Source organism: Dendrobates tinctorius, unplaced genomic scaffold, assembly GCF_039654945.1.
Source record: "Dendrobates tinctorius isolate UK_male_01 unplaced genomic scaffold, ASM3965494v1 ptg000126l, whole genome shotgun sequence".
NCBI classification, from domain to species: domain Eukaryota; kingdom Metazoa; phylum Chordata; class Amphibia; order Anura; family Dendrobatidae; genus Dendrobates; species Dendrobates tinctorius.
In genome coordinates this window covers 24,178,865-24,192,581 of record NW_027361794.1, presented here as the reverse complement: position 1 = coordinate 24,192,581, position 13,717 = coordinate 24,178,865, and the positions used below count along the sequence as shown (strand labels likewise).

Below are 13,717 nucleotides of genomic sequence, written 5' to 3'. Positions count from 1 at the left end.
CTTTAATATTGACCTATATTCAAGCGAGAATCTGGCCAAAAAAAACTAAAATCATGTTATCCGAAGCAGTCAGAAAACTAGCCACATATTGGCAGATCCCAGACCTCAAACTATATACTTCATAAGTATATAAGCCCCTCCAGTGTCAGGAATAGATAGTATATGACAATACAGTATAATTCTTGTGTTTTTCTCCTATAGGGACTGCCCTAGTTTGGTAATGTAACAGCTGTTAATTAGTAGTGCAGACAAATTGTCCTAGACTAAACTCAGTCTTCAGACGGCCCAATATGTACCACTCAGGGAAAACTTACCTGCTCCAAAGATCATTAGCAGCTTCTAACTAATGGCCGTGCTGCTGTCTGTCAGGGAATGAGTGCAATATCGTTATAAAGACTAGGGATATGTGCAATCATAATGTCTGGGAGATCTGTGCCATTATTTAGTATGAATATGGAAATTATCTCTGAAAGGTAAGTGTTCCCTGAGCGGTATATACGGGATTGTCACATACTATCTATTCCTGACACTGGAGGGGCTTATAAACTTACACAGTATATAGTTTGAGGTCTGGGGTCGGCCAATATGGGGCTAGTTTTCTGACTGTTTCGGATAACATGATACATGATTTTAGGGTTTTCTTCGTCTAGTCCCACTTAAATATTGATCAATAATAAATAGTCTTCTGATGAATGAATGAATCCAATGAATATTCATTTCTCTTAAGCAGTGGCACACGTGACCACCGGTAGCAGCAGGAAGCCAGTGGCTGACACTGCGCGCTACTGAAGAGGAATGAATGCTCACTGCTCTCTGTGCGCACAGTCCCAGCGAGTACTCCGGCAGCTGTGCTCTGCTTGTGAGCAATGCATGTCGTCCCTGCCATGTGCTGCTTACAAGCATAAAGCAGTTGCTGGCACCGGAGCAGACGCTGCGAGGGAGCGCCTGTAGGTAAGTGTAATATTTTGTGTTTTTTTTTTTTAATGTTTTCTGATGGGGCCATGCATACCAGGATGGGGGTGGTGGCCAATTATAAGGATTGCGCCATGCATATCAGGACTGAGATGGGGGTCAATCATACCAGAATAGGGATGGGGCCCTGCATACCAGGATAAGATTGGGGCCCTGTATACCAGGTAGGGATGGGGCCATGCATACTAGTATAGGGATGAGAGTGATAATTCCTGCCAGGATAGGGATGAAGGGCCATGCATACCAGGATAAGGATCAAGGGCCATGCATACCAGGATAGGGTTGATGGGCCATGCATACCAGGGTAGGGATGAGGAGCCATGCATACCAGGATAGGGATGAGGGGGCCATGCATACCAGGATAGAGATTAGGGGGTCACGCATACCAGGGTAGGGATGAGGGAGCCATGCATAACGGGTAGGGATGAGGGGGCATGCATTCCAGGGTAGGGATAAGGGATCCATGAATACCAGGATAGGGATGAGGGGGCCATGCATACCAGGATAGGGATGAGGGATCCATGCATACCAGGGTAGGGATGAGGGATCCATGCATGCCAGGATAAGGATGAGAGAGCCATGCATACCAGGGTAGGTGTTGTGATTGGGTCACCGAGGAGGAAAGCAAGACCAAGCCACAGAAAACCAGAGAGGTTGGTAACTAAGCGGATTGCAGACCCCCCTGATCCTATCCACACAACTAGCAGTAGCCGTGGAGCGTACCTACGATGATACTAGACGCCTTGACACAGCCGGAGAACTAAATAAGCCTAAAGCAAGAAAGGGGAAATCTAAACTGTCCCAGAGCAGACCCCAAAGGAATAGATAGCCCCCAAACATATATTGTCGGTGAGACAAGATGAAAACACAAACGCAGGTAGGAAAATAGACTGAGCAAACGATGGGGCCCACACTAACTAGACAGGACAGGAAAGGACTCTGTCTGCAATCATGCAAAAAACCCTGCAAAAAATGCCCAACACGTCTGATAGAAAAATACTGAAGTCACTAGACTTCGCCCACTATATCAGCACTCTGGTATATTCTGAAAGCAGAGCAAAAAGAGGACAATCTAATAAGGGACAAAAACAAACTGGCACAAACAGTAACATAAGGATGGAAATTCAGCACAGCCCCCACCGGGGCTGGCTGACCACACAAACCTAAAATAGACAAAACCAAATCAAATGTGAACAATAGCAAAAGAGCACTTAGCTGAGCATGCAGGGACTGAGCTGGAAACTAAGACCTCAGGAGGCAGGAAAAAGTCACCAGCAGGGATAGAGGGAGTCAGCTGTCTTAAATCCAGTCAGAAATTACAGATATCCAGTCATCCTCATCATCAGGTGGCAGGCCTCTGTTAATTAGTACAGCTCCATTACTTCCAGTAGCCACCAGAGGGAGCCCGGAAAGAGAACCAGCTCCACTACCTTCACTAGTAATCAGAGGTAGGCCAGAAAGTGAATTCACAACAGGGAGGGATGAGGGATTCATGCATACCAGGGTAGGGATGAGGGGGCCATGCATACAAGGGTAGGGATGAGGGGGCCATGCATACCAGGGTAGGGATGAGGGGGCCATGCATACCAGGGTAGTGATGAGGGGGCCATGCATACCAGGGTAGGGATGAGGGGGCCATGCATACCAGGATAGGGGATATTAAGTACAGAATTGACTACATTTTTTGCTTCAATTTTTTTTCCTAATTTCTTGCTCTAAACCCTAGGTGTGTCTTATAGTCCAAAAAATACGGTATATATATATATATATATATATACACTCACTGGCCACTTTATTAGGTACACCTGTCCAACTGTGTGTTAAGACTTAATTTCTAATCAGCCAATCACATGGTGGCAACTCAGTGCATTTAGGCATGTAGACATGGTCAAGACAATCTCCTGCAGTTCAAACCGAGCATCAGTATGGTGAAGAAAGGTGATTTGAGTGCCTTTGAACGTGGCATGATTGTTGGTGCCAGAAGGGCTGGTCTGAGTATTTCAGAAACTGCTGATCTACTGGGATTTTCACGCACAACCATCTCTAGGGTTTACAGAGAATGGTCCGAAAAAGAAAAAAAATCCAGTGAGCGGCAGTTCTGTGGCCGGAAATGCCATGTTGATGCCAGAGGTCAGAGGAGAATGGGCAGACTGGTTTGATCTGATAGAAAGGCAACAGTGACTCAAATTGCCACCCGTTACAACCAAGGTAGGCAGAAGAGCATCTCTGAACGCACAGTGCGTCGAACTTTGAGGCAGATGGGCTACAGCAGCAGAAGACCACACTGGGTACCACTCCTCTCAGCTAAGAACAGGAAACTGAGGCTACAATTTGCACAAGCTCATCGAAATTGGACAGTAGAAGATTGGAAAAACGTTGCCTGGTCTGATGAGTCTCGATTTCTGCTGCGACATTCGGATGGTAGGGTCAGAATTTGGCGTAAACAACATGAAAGCATGGATCCATCCTGCCTTGTATCAACGGTTCAGGCTGGTGGTGGTGGTGTCATGGTGTGGGGAATTTTTTCTGGGCACTCTTTGGGCCCCTTGGTACCAATTGAGCATCGTTGCAACGCCACAGCCTACCTGAGTATTGTTGCTGACCATGTCCATCCCTTTATGACCACAATGTACCCAACATCTGATGGCTACTTTCAGCAGGATAATGCGCCATGTCATAAAGCTCGAATCATCTCAGATTGGTTTCTTGAACATGACAATGAGTTTACTGTACTCAAATGGCCTCCTCAGTCACCAGATCTCAATCCAATAGAGCATCTTTGGGATGTGGTGGAACGGGAGATTCGCATCAGGGATGTGCAGCCGACAAATCTGCGCCAACTGTGTGATGCCATCATGTCAATATGGTCCAAAATCTCTGAGGAATGCTTCCAGCACCTTGTTGAATCTCTGCCACGAAGAATTGAGGCAGTTCTGAAGGCAAAAGGGGGTCCAACCCCTTACTAGCATGGTGTACCTAATAAAGTGGCCAGTGAGTGTATATATATATATATTTGTTTTTCTCAGTGAACTCATTCCTCATGTTTGGCCTCATTAAAATAAAAACACTCATACTCTGCTGGCGTGCCAGCTCCACTTCAGTGGTGTTGAGACTCACTGTCCTGGGGCTTATGTGAGGTTCTCACATCACACGAGCCCTGCACCCAATCACCGGCAGCTTCACTGTTCCTGCCTTCGGACGTATTGGACATCAACATGAAGCCAGGGCTGCGGCTGCTCTCTGGCGGCCTCATGATGCTTGATTTGTCCAAAGGTGGGGACAGTGACGTCAGCGCTGATTGGGCACAGAACTCACATGATGTAACAACCTCAAAAGAGACAGAAGAACACAAGTGCCGACACCACTGAAACGGAGCCAGCATGGGAGGTTTGTGTAAGTGTTTTTATTTTAACAAGACCAAACATGAGGAATGAGAAGGGGTTGTCCAACTAGTTGTCAACCTTTTTATCAAAAATCCCACACAGGGAAAAGTCATTATTATACTGAGAGTGTGAGAAATGAATTACAGGAAAATCGTATGTTGTTGACAATGAAAAATAACTCAGATGAGGAGAACCTATATATATTATTCACAAATTGTACAAAAGCATGATGCACGCGGCGTGCGTTCAAGAATGGAATATTATATGGGAGTTTTATAGGATAAATTCAAGGTGAGAATATTATATGGGAGTTTTATAGGATAAATTCAAGGTGAGAATATTATATGGGAGTTTTATAGGATAAATTCTAGGATGGAATATTATATGGGAGTTTTATAGGATAAATTCAAGGTGAGAATATTATATGGGAGTTTTATAGGATAAATTCAAGGTGAGAATATTATATGGGAGTTTTATAGAATAAATTCAAGGTGAGAATATTATATGGGAGTTTTATAGGATAAATTCAAGGTGAGAATATTATATGGGAGTTTTATAGAATAAATTCAAGGTTAGAATATTATATGGGAGTTTTATAGGATAAATTCAAGGTGAGAATATTATATGGGAGATTTATAGAATAAATTCAAGGTTAGAATATTATATGGGAGTTTTATAGGATAAATTCAAGGTGAGAATATTATATGGGAGTTTTATAGGATAAATTCAAGGTGAGAATATTATATGGGAGTTTTATAGGATAAAGTCAAGGTGAGAATATTATATGGGAGTTTTATAGAATAAATTCAAGGTTAGAATATTATATGGGAGTTTTATAGGATAAAGTCAAGGTGAGAATATTATATGGGAGTTTTATAGAATAAATTCAAGGTTAGAATATTATATGGGTGTAAGGACTGGGACTGTGTACCTGTTGTGTCTGCTCTTGCCCTTAGTTCAGTTGGATACTGCCCTCAACCAAAATGGAGTTGCTGGCTTCACCGGGGCCATCTTGTTTCCTGTCTGATACTCCTTGTTTTCCTGTCTACTGTATATATAAGGGAACTTTGCACACTATGCCTTGCTTGAGTATCTTGTACCTTACTTGCTGCCAAGCTGGAAGGACCTGGAACCTGCTTGCTTCTTCTAGTCTTCAGGATACCCCACCTGTTTTGATCTACGTACCATGAAAGGGCTCTGTTGCTTTCCTCCGGCTCTGCACCCACCCCGGCTACGGTCTGCCCTCCATTAGGAGCCTGCATTGCTGGACTCATACTTGCACCCTCGGTCTGTACTACTATATCTGCCCACTCTAAAGACTGTCTTATTGCCTGCTTATCTGTAACGTTGCAGTTTGCATCTGTTATCCGGTAGTTCATATCTCTACCAATAGATATTTACATCTTGAACTGTGATATACTGTGTTTGTCTTCATTTCTGACCCACGTCGTTGGGCTTCATAGAACTTTAGTATAAAATTATAACAGAATACACAAGCCTCAAAGATGGAGCTCACTGGGTCAGATACAATGGAGACACGGGTGAAAAAGCTGTGCTCATTTGTCACAGGACTGCATGGAGAGCTTCAGGCGATTAAGACCATGCTGGGGGCATTAGTCCCAAACTAATCACAATGTAAATGTGGCTGATACTTCTATCCAGACTATAGCCTCTCAAATGTGGAGACTACAGCCGCAGCTGCGGTTCCAGCCCCTGTTCCAGCTCCAGGTCCGGTTTTTCCCAAACTCCCACCATTCAGGTTTGGTAGAGAAAGAGAGAAATTCCGTGGGTTTCTGAACCAGTGTCAATTGTATTTTTCTGCACATACGGCTCAGTTCGCAACCGAACGGGACAAGGTGTTAACCATGATAATGCTGCTGACAAGCAAAGCTTTAGCCTGGGCAAATCCGCTGATTGAAACCAATGATGCATGTTTGAATTCTCTAAATGACTTTATTGCTGCCATGTGTCAGATGTTCGATGATCCCAACCGTAATGTCACGGCAGAAGCTGCATTATTAACACTTCGTCAAGGAAAGCGTCCTGTGGTGGAATATGCTATGGAATTTCGGAGGTGGGTGCTGGACACTACATGGTGTGACTCAGCAAAATATGCAGTGTTCAGGAGGGGTTTGTCTGCTACTATTAGGGTATGTGCACACTTTGCGGTTTCTGCTGCGTTTCCGCAGCGTTTTTGGCTCTGCAGAAATGCAGCAGATTCTGCTGCATTGTACAGTACCTTTATTTCCTGTGGAAATAAAAAAAAGCTGTGCACATGCTGCGTTTTTTTCCGCGCGGTTTTGCTGCAGTTTTCAAAACGCAGCATGTCAATTGTTTGGTGCAGAAACGCTGCAGTTTTACACCTCATCCATTATGAGGTGTAAAACCGCAGATAAACCGCAGATATACCGCAGAAAAACTGCAGCACTTTGTCCTGCGGAATTCCTGCGATTTTTCTCTACAAAATCCGCAGAGACAAAAAACTATATGTGCACATACCCTTAAAGATGAACTGGCTCGGGGTGAATCACCTCCTAATTTAACTGACTTTATAAATCATTGTATCCGGATAGATATTTGTCTCACGGAGCGTCGGCAAGAGAGGTGGGCGGAGGCCAATCATAATAACCCCATATTCCTCCCATCTTCCTCCAGGGAAACCTAAAACAAGCCGTCTTCTCCGGCTTAGTCTGAACCTATGAGTGATGCGGTTCGGAGGAGTAACATCGACGCACGCAAGGAACATCGCTTCAGAGAAAATTTGTGTTTCTACTGCAGAAGATCGGGTCACTACATCTCGGTCTGTCCCGGAAAAAAATCGCAAGTCCGCAGCTGCGGTAATCGAATGTGACTTTTCCGATCTTCTGTTTGCTCTCAGTCAAATACTTGCAGAGAAATGATGCTGGACGAGACCCCAGATTTCTCTGATTCTTGTTCAGAAGCATCATCACCTGTGGGTGGGGTAGTATTTCCAATAAGTACTGCTACGGTGAGGTCAGAAAGGACACACTTTATACTATTCCCATTGAGATCTGGGTGCAATCTTGTTGGATTACTAGTAAGGCCATGATTGATTCTGGGGCTAGCGGCAATTGCATGGACATTGCATTCGCTAAAAAACATGGTATACACTCGCAGAAGAGACGTTCACCGGTGTTAATGGAAACCATGGATGGGTCCCCGTTGGTGTCCGGACCAATAGACTTTCAAACAACACCTCTGAAGATTCGTATGGGGGAGGGTCATTCTGAAAAAATATCATTTTTGCTAATTTCCTCCCCTCACTTTCCTATAATTCTAGGGTTACCATGGTTACAACAGCAAAATCCAACTATCGATTGGAGGATGAAAGAATTGCAGTTTCCAAGTAAACAGACACCATCTGGAGAATTAACTTCTGAGGTCAGCCATCACAGGTGAGTTAGAATTACTAATTGAATATCAAGATTTTGCGGATGTACGCGATAAAAAGAAAGCAGACAAATTGCCACCACATCGGCCATGCGATTGCCCTGTGGAACTACTTCCCGGTGCTGTGATTTCATTTGGGAATATTTATCCCTTGTCTGGGCCAGAATTGAAAGCTCTCAAAGAGTATATTGACGAAAATTTAGCGAAGGGATTTATACAACCATCTTCCTCCCCAGCAGGTGCTCCAGTCTTCTTTGTCAAAAAGAAGGACGGTTCTCTTCGACCATGTATCGATTACCGTGAACTTAACAAAGTTACGATCAGGAACTCTTATCCGCTTCCGCTAATTCCTGAAATACTCGAGAGGGTGCGACACGCCAAGATCTTCACAAAATTAGATCTCCGTGGTGCTTACAATTTAGTATGGATTCGTCTCGGGAATGAGTGGGAAACAGCCTTTTGGTCATGATATGGACATTATGAGTATCTTGTTATGTCTTTTGGCCTGCGCAATGCACCAGCTACATTCCAACATCTGGCAAAGGATATTTTTAGGGATATACTCAATATTTTTGTTGTGATTTATCTGGATGACATTTTGATTTTTTCCAGCAATATAGAAGAGCACCAGCAGCACGTGAGAATGGTTCTGGATCGTTTACGGCAAAATCAGTTATACATCAAACTGGAGAAATGTGAGTTTCACAAAACGGAAATGCAATTTTTGGGGTATGTTATTTCTCAGGGTCTCAGCATGGATGCGAGCAAGACGCAAGCCATTTAAGAATGGCCAATTCCCAGGTCTGTGAAGGAGGTTCAACGATTCATTGGATTCGCCAATTTTTACAGGCAGTTCATTAAAACCTTTTCAGACATCATCGCACCCATTACTCAATTGACCCAGAATCATAGAATCGTAGAGTTGGAAGGGACCTCCTGGGCCATCTGGTCCAACCCCCTGCTCAAAGCAGGATTCACTAAATCATCCCAGTCAGGTGTCTGTCCAGCCTCTGTTTGAAGACTTCCATTGAAGGAGAACTCACCACTTCGCGTGGCAGCCTGTTCCACTCATTGATCACTCTAGCCGTCAAAAAGTTTTTTCTAATATCTAATCTGTGTCTCCTCCCATTCAGTTTCATCCCATTGCTTCTAGTCTTTCCTTGTGCAAATGAGAATAAAGTTGATCCTTCTACAATGTGACAGCCCTTGAGATATTTGTAGACAGCTATTAAGTCTCCTCTCAGTCTTCTCTTTTGCAAACTAAACATTCCCAAATCCTGCAACCTTTCCTCATAAGACAGGGTTTGCAGACCGGTCACCATTCTGGTCGCTCTTTTCTGAACTTGCTCCAGTTTGTTGATGTCTTTTTTAAAATGTGGTGCCTGTTATGAATGAGTCACCGTAGGAGACAAAAGCAGAAATACAAGCTAAGTCCAGAAAACCAGAGAAGTTGGCAACTATCAGATTGCAGACCCCTGAACCTATCAATACAACTAGCAGTAGCCGTGGGGGGTTCCTACGATGCCCTAGACCCCTCGATCACAGCCGGAGAATTACATAGGCCTAAAGAAAGAATGGGGAAATCTAAACTGCCCCAGAGCAGACCCCAAAGCAATAGGCAGCCCCCAACATATAATGACGGTGACGCAAGTTGAAAATACTAACACAGACAGAAAGATAGACTGAGCAAAGACGGGGCCCAAAACTACCTAGATAGGAAAGGACAGGAAGGCTGCTGTCTGCAATCTGCCAAAACCCTATCAAAGACATAAACCAACAAGCTGATATGAAAAAGGCCCTGAAGCAGCTAGGCTTCAAAACTAAATCAGCACTCAGGTATTTTCAGAAGACAGAGCTAAATGAATTCAGCACACCCCAGCAGGGAATGGCAGAAATCCAGAAAAACAAAGCAAAACAAAGTCAAAGCACCAAAGCAAAAGGCCGAGCAGCAAACTTAGCTTTAGAGGAGCAGGAATTCAGACTGGTCTCCAAGGATCCCACAGAGAAATCAACCGCAGGGCAGAAGGGCGTCGGCAGCCTTATATCCAGTCAGTAACTCCACTCAGCCAGTCATCATCAGCCTCAGGTGTTTGATAATCAGGCTCACTACCTTTCTTTACCAGAAGAGGGAGTTCCTCGGGCCTCAGTAATGAAGGGGAAAATGAACTCACAACAGGTGCCCAAAACTGGACACAATATTCCAGATGAGGTCTGACCAAAGAGGAGTAGAGGGAAATAATGACTTCACGTGATCTAGACTGTATGCTTCTGTTAATACATCCTAGAATTGAATTTGCCTTTTTTGCTGCTGCATCACACTGTTGACTCATATTCAGTCTGTGATCTATTAGTATACCCAAGTCTTTTTCACATGTGCTGTCACTTAGCCCTATTCCTCCCATTCTGTATATGCTTTTTTCATTTTTATTGCCCAGATGTAGAACTTTGCATTTCTCCCTGTTAAAAACCATTTTGTTAGTTGCTGCCCACTTCTCCAGTTTATTTATATCTTTTTGAATCCTCTCTCTCTCTTCTCTAGTATTAGCTATCCCTCCTAGCTTTGTGTCATCAGCAAATTTAATCAGTTTACCCTCAATTCCTTCATCTAAATCGTTGATAAAGATGTTGAACAATACAGGGCCCAGGACAGAGCCCTGTGGTACCCCACTTGAGACATTCTTCCAACTGGATGTGCAGCCATTTACGACCACTCTTTGGGTCCGATCACTAAGCCAGTTATGAATCCACCTAGCAGTTGCCTTGTCCATTCCATACTTAATCATTTTTTCAATAAGGATTGTATGAGAGACTTTGTCAAATGCTTTGCTGAAGTCAAGATATACTATATCTACAGCATTTCCTTGATCCACCCAATCAGTGATTCCGTCATAGAAGGAAATTAAGTTAGTCTGACATGACTTATTAGTAACAAACCCATGTTGACTCTGCTTAATCACTCCATTCTTATCCAGGTACTGACATACATGTTGTTTAATAATTTGTTCAAAGATCTTTCCTGGTATAGAAGTCAGACTCACCGGCCTATAGTTGCCTGGGTCCACCTGCTTCCCCTTTTTGAAGATAGGAACAACATTTGCTCTTCTCCGGTCTTCTGGCACTTCTCCTGTTCTCCAAGAATTTTCAAAGATTATGGAGAGGGGTTCAAAAATTTCTTCTGCTATCTCCTTCAGTACTCTGGGGTGTAATTCATCTGGACCTGGAGACTTGAATTCATTTAGGTTAGCTAAGTGTTTCCTCACTATCTTTCTGTTTATAGATATCCTGGATTCTTCTATTCCCTTAATAGGACAGTGAAGAACAGTTGATGTTACATTTCCTTTCTGAGAGAAAACAGATGCAAAATAGGAAGTTAAAAGTTCAGCCTTCTCAACATCCTGTCTTACCATTTCATCATTTTCATCCTGTAAAAATCCTATAGCATCTTTGACTTTTCTTTTACTTTTGACATATCCCCAAAATCCTTTATTATTGCTTTTGACATCTCTTGCAAGCCTCAATTCATTTTCAGCTTTAGATAATTTGATTTGTGCCCTGCAAGTTCTGCAGACAGCATTATATTCTTCTTTAGATATGCCTCCCTCTTTCCATTTTATAAACATTTTTTTCTTCCTTTTTAGCATGTGCTTAAGTTCTGTGTTCATCCATCCTGGTTTCTTTAAATGCTTCCTATTCTTCCCTCTTTTCGGAATTGTTAACAACTGTGCTTTGAGAATTTCATTTTTCAAGATTTCCCATCCTTCCTGGACATTTTTGTCTTTAAGGATATCCAGCCATTGGATCCCTCCAATTCTCTTTCTGAATCCCTTAAAATCTGCCTTTCTGAAATCTAATCTTGAAGTCTGAGTCTTCAGAGGTCTTCCTCCTCTAGTTATCCAAAATTCTAAAATAGCATGGTCGCTACCTCCTAGGGTCCCAGCCACTTTTACCTCCTCAACCATTTCCTCCCTGTTTATAAGGATTAGATCCAAGGTAGCAGTTCCCCTTGTTTTCTCCCCTACCTTTTGGAAGATAAAGTTGTCAGCAAGAGAGGATAAGAATTTCCTTGACCTGTTAGTTTTGCCTGAGAGAGATTCCCAACAAATGTCTGGATAGTTGAAATCTTCCATGACAACTATGTCATATTTTTTGGAGAACTTGGCCATTTGATGCATAAAGAGTTCATCCATATCTTCAGCTTGCACAGGCGGCCTGTAGTAAATGCCTACAATGGTGTCCTTTCCATTGTTCTGTCCTTGTATTCTTACCCAAACAGTTTCTACAGAACTCCCAGTCTCTGAAGCTTCAATCTCTGTGCAGATATACGCGTTTCTAACATACAATGCGACACCTCCTCCTCGTTTATCAAGTCTGTTTCTTGCAAATAAGTTGTATCCTTCTAGTCTTGTATTCCAATCATGTGTATTGTCCCACCAAGTTTCAGTGATTCCAATGACATCATATTTCTTTTCCTGTGTTAGTAGTTCCAATTCTCCTTGTTTGTTGCCCATGCTTTGTGCATTAGTATAGAAACATTTTAGTTTGTGATTGGTTTCTCTTTCTCCAATATTTTTATTAATTAGATTCTTTTGTCTTTGTTCTTCCTTTCCACTTCTGATAGCAGAGTTCTCAATAGCATTTGTCAGGTGTATGGCTTTTTCTGGTCTTTTGCTTCCCTTCCCATGTTGTTCTAGTTTAAAGCTCTCCTTACAAGTGTAGCAAGGCGACTTCCAAATACCTGCTTTCCAGTCTTCGTAAGGTGCACCCCATCTCTAGCAAGTAGTCCATCGTATAAGTAGTTCACTCCGTGATCCAGAAATCCAAATCGTTGCTGACGGCACCATCGACGTAGCCAGTTGTTCACCTGCAGAATCTTATTCCACCTCCTTGTTCCATGGCCATCCACTGGGAGGATGGAAGAGAAGACCACCTGCGCTCCCAGTTCTTTCACTTTCTTGCCTAAGTCTTCAAAGTCTCTGCAGATGGTTTCCAGGTCATTTCTTGCGGTGTCATTTGTTCCCACATATAGTAGCAGGAATGGGTAGTCATCTGTAGGTCTGAAGAGTCCTGATATCCTGTCAGACACATCTTTAATTTTTGCACCTGGAAGACAGCACGTTTCTCTTGAAGTTATATCCGGTCTGCAGATAGTGGCCTCTGTTCCTCTCAACAGGGAATCCCCCATGACCACCACTCTCCGCTTCGTCTTCACAACATTTTTCTTTCTCCATCCAGGAGGACTCTGAAGGCGTACAAGGTTGCTGTTTGTTGGCAAAGTCTTATCCTGATGTATTTCTTCATTGTTTTCCTGCGTGAGAGCCTGGTACTGGTTCCTGAGCAGTATGGGTGCTGACTGCCTCCTGATCCTCCTGCTTCTCTGGGTCACATGTCTCCATTCCCCTGTTTCTTCAGGTGCACTTCGAATTTCTTCTCTTTCTGTAACATGAAGAGATAATTCTGCTCTGTCCAAGAACTCTTCACCTTCCTTAATGATCTTCAATGTAGCTAACCTCTCTTCGAGATTTTGCAACTTTTCATCCAACAGGGACACAAGCTTGCATTTGTGGCATGTGAAGTTTGGCTTTTCCACTGGTAAGTCTGTGAACATGTAGCAAGAAATGCAGCTCCTGGCCTCTTCCATATTGAGATTTCTTAAAAAGGATGAAAGATGAGCCAAAATTTGCGCGCCGATAGGCGCGTGGTTTTCCGATTTCCTCTTTTCAGCTGCAACGGCCAAAGCCCAGTGATCGTTGAGCTCGCGGAGACTCTTCACTTATCCCAGAAAGCACTGGGAATATGCAAATGATCTCCTCAAGACTCTTCCCCTGGTTTTCCGATTTCCTCTTTTCAGCTGCAACGGCCAAAACCCAGTGATCGTTGAGCTCGCGGAGACTCTTCACTTATCCCAGAAAGCACTGGAAATATGCAAATGATCTCCTCAAGACTCTTCCCCT

General features: G+C 43.4%; 1 long non-coding RNA gene across 1 annotated transcript; it reads left to right on the top strand.

The window, feature by feature from the left end:
* The first annotated feature begins 6,850 nt into the window (after positions 1-6,850).
* LOC141047105 (uncharacterized) lies at positions 6,851-8,462 on the top strand. The gene is made up of 3 exons (XR_012219752.1): positions 6,851-7,192; positions 7,657-7,771; positions 8,379-8,462. It is a non-coding gene; the product is annotated as an uncharacterized lncRNA (long non-coding RNA).
* Positions 8,463-13,717: the final 5,255 nt, after the last annotated feature.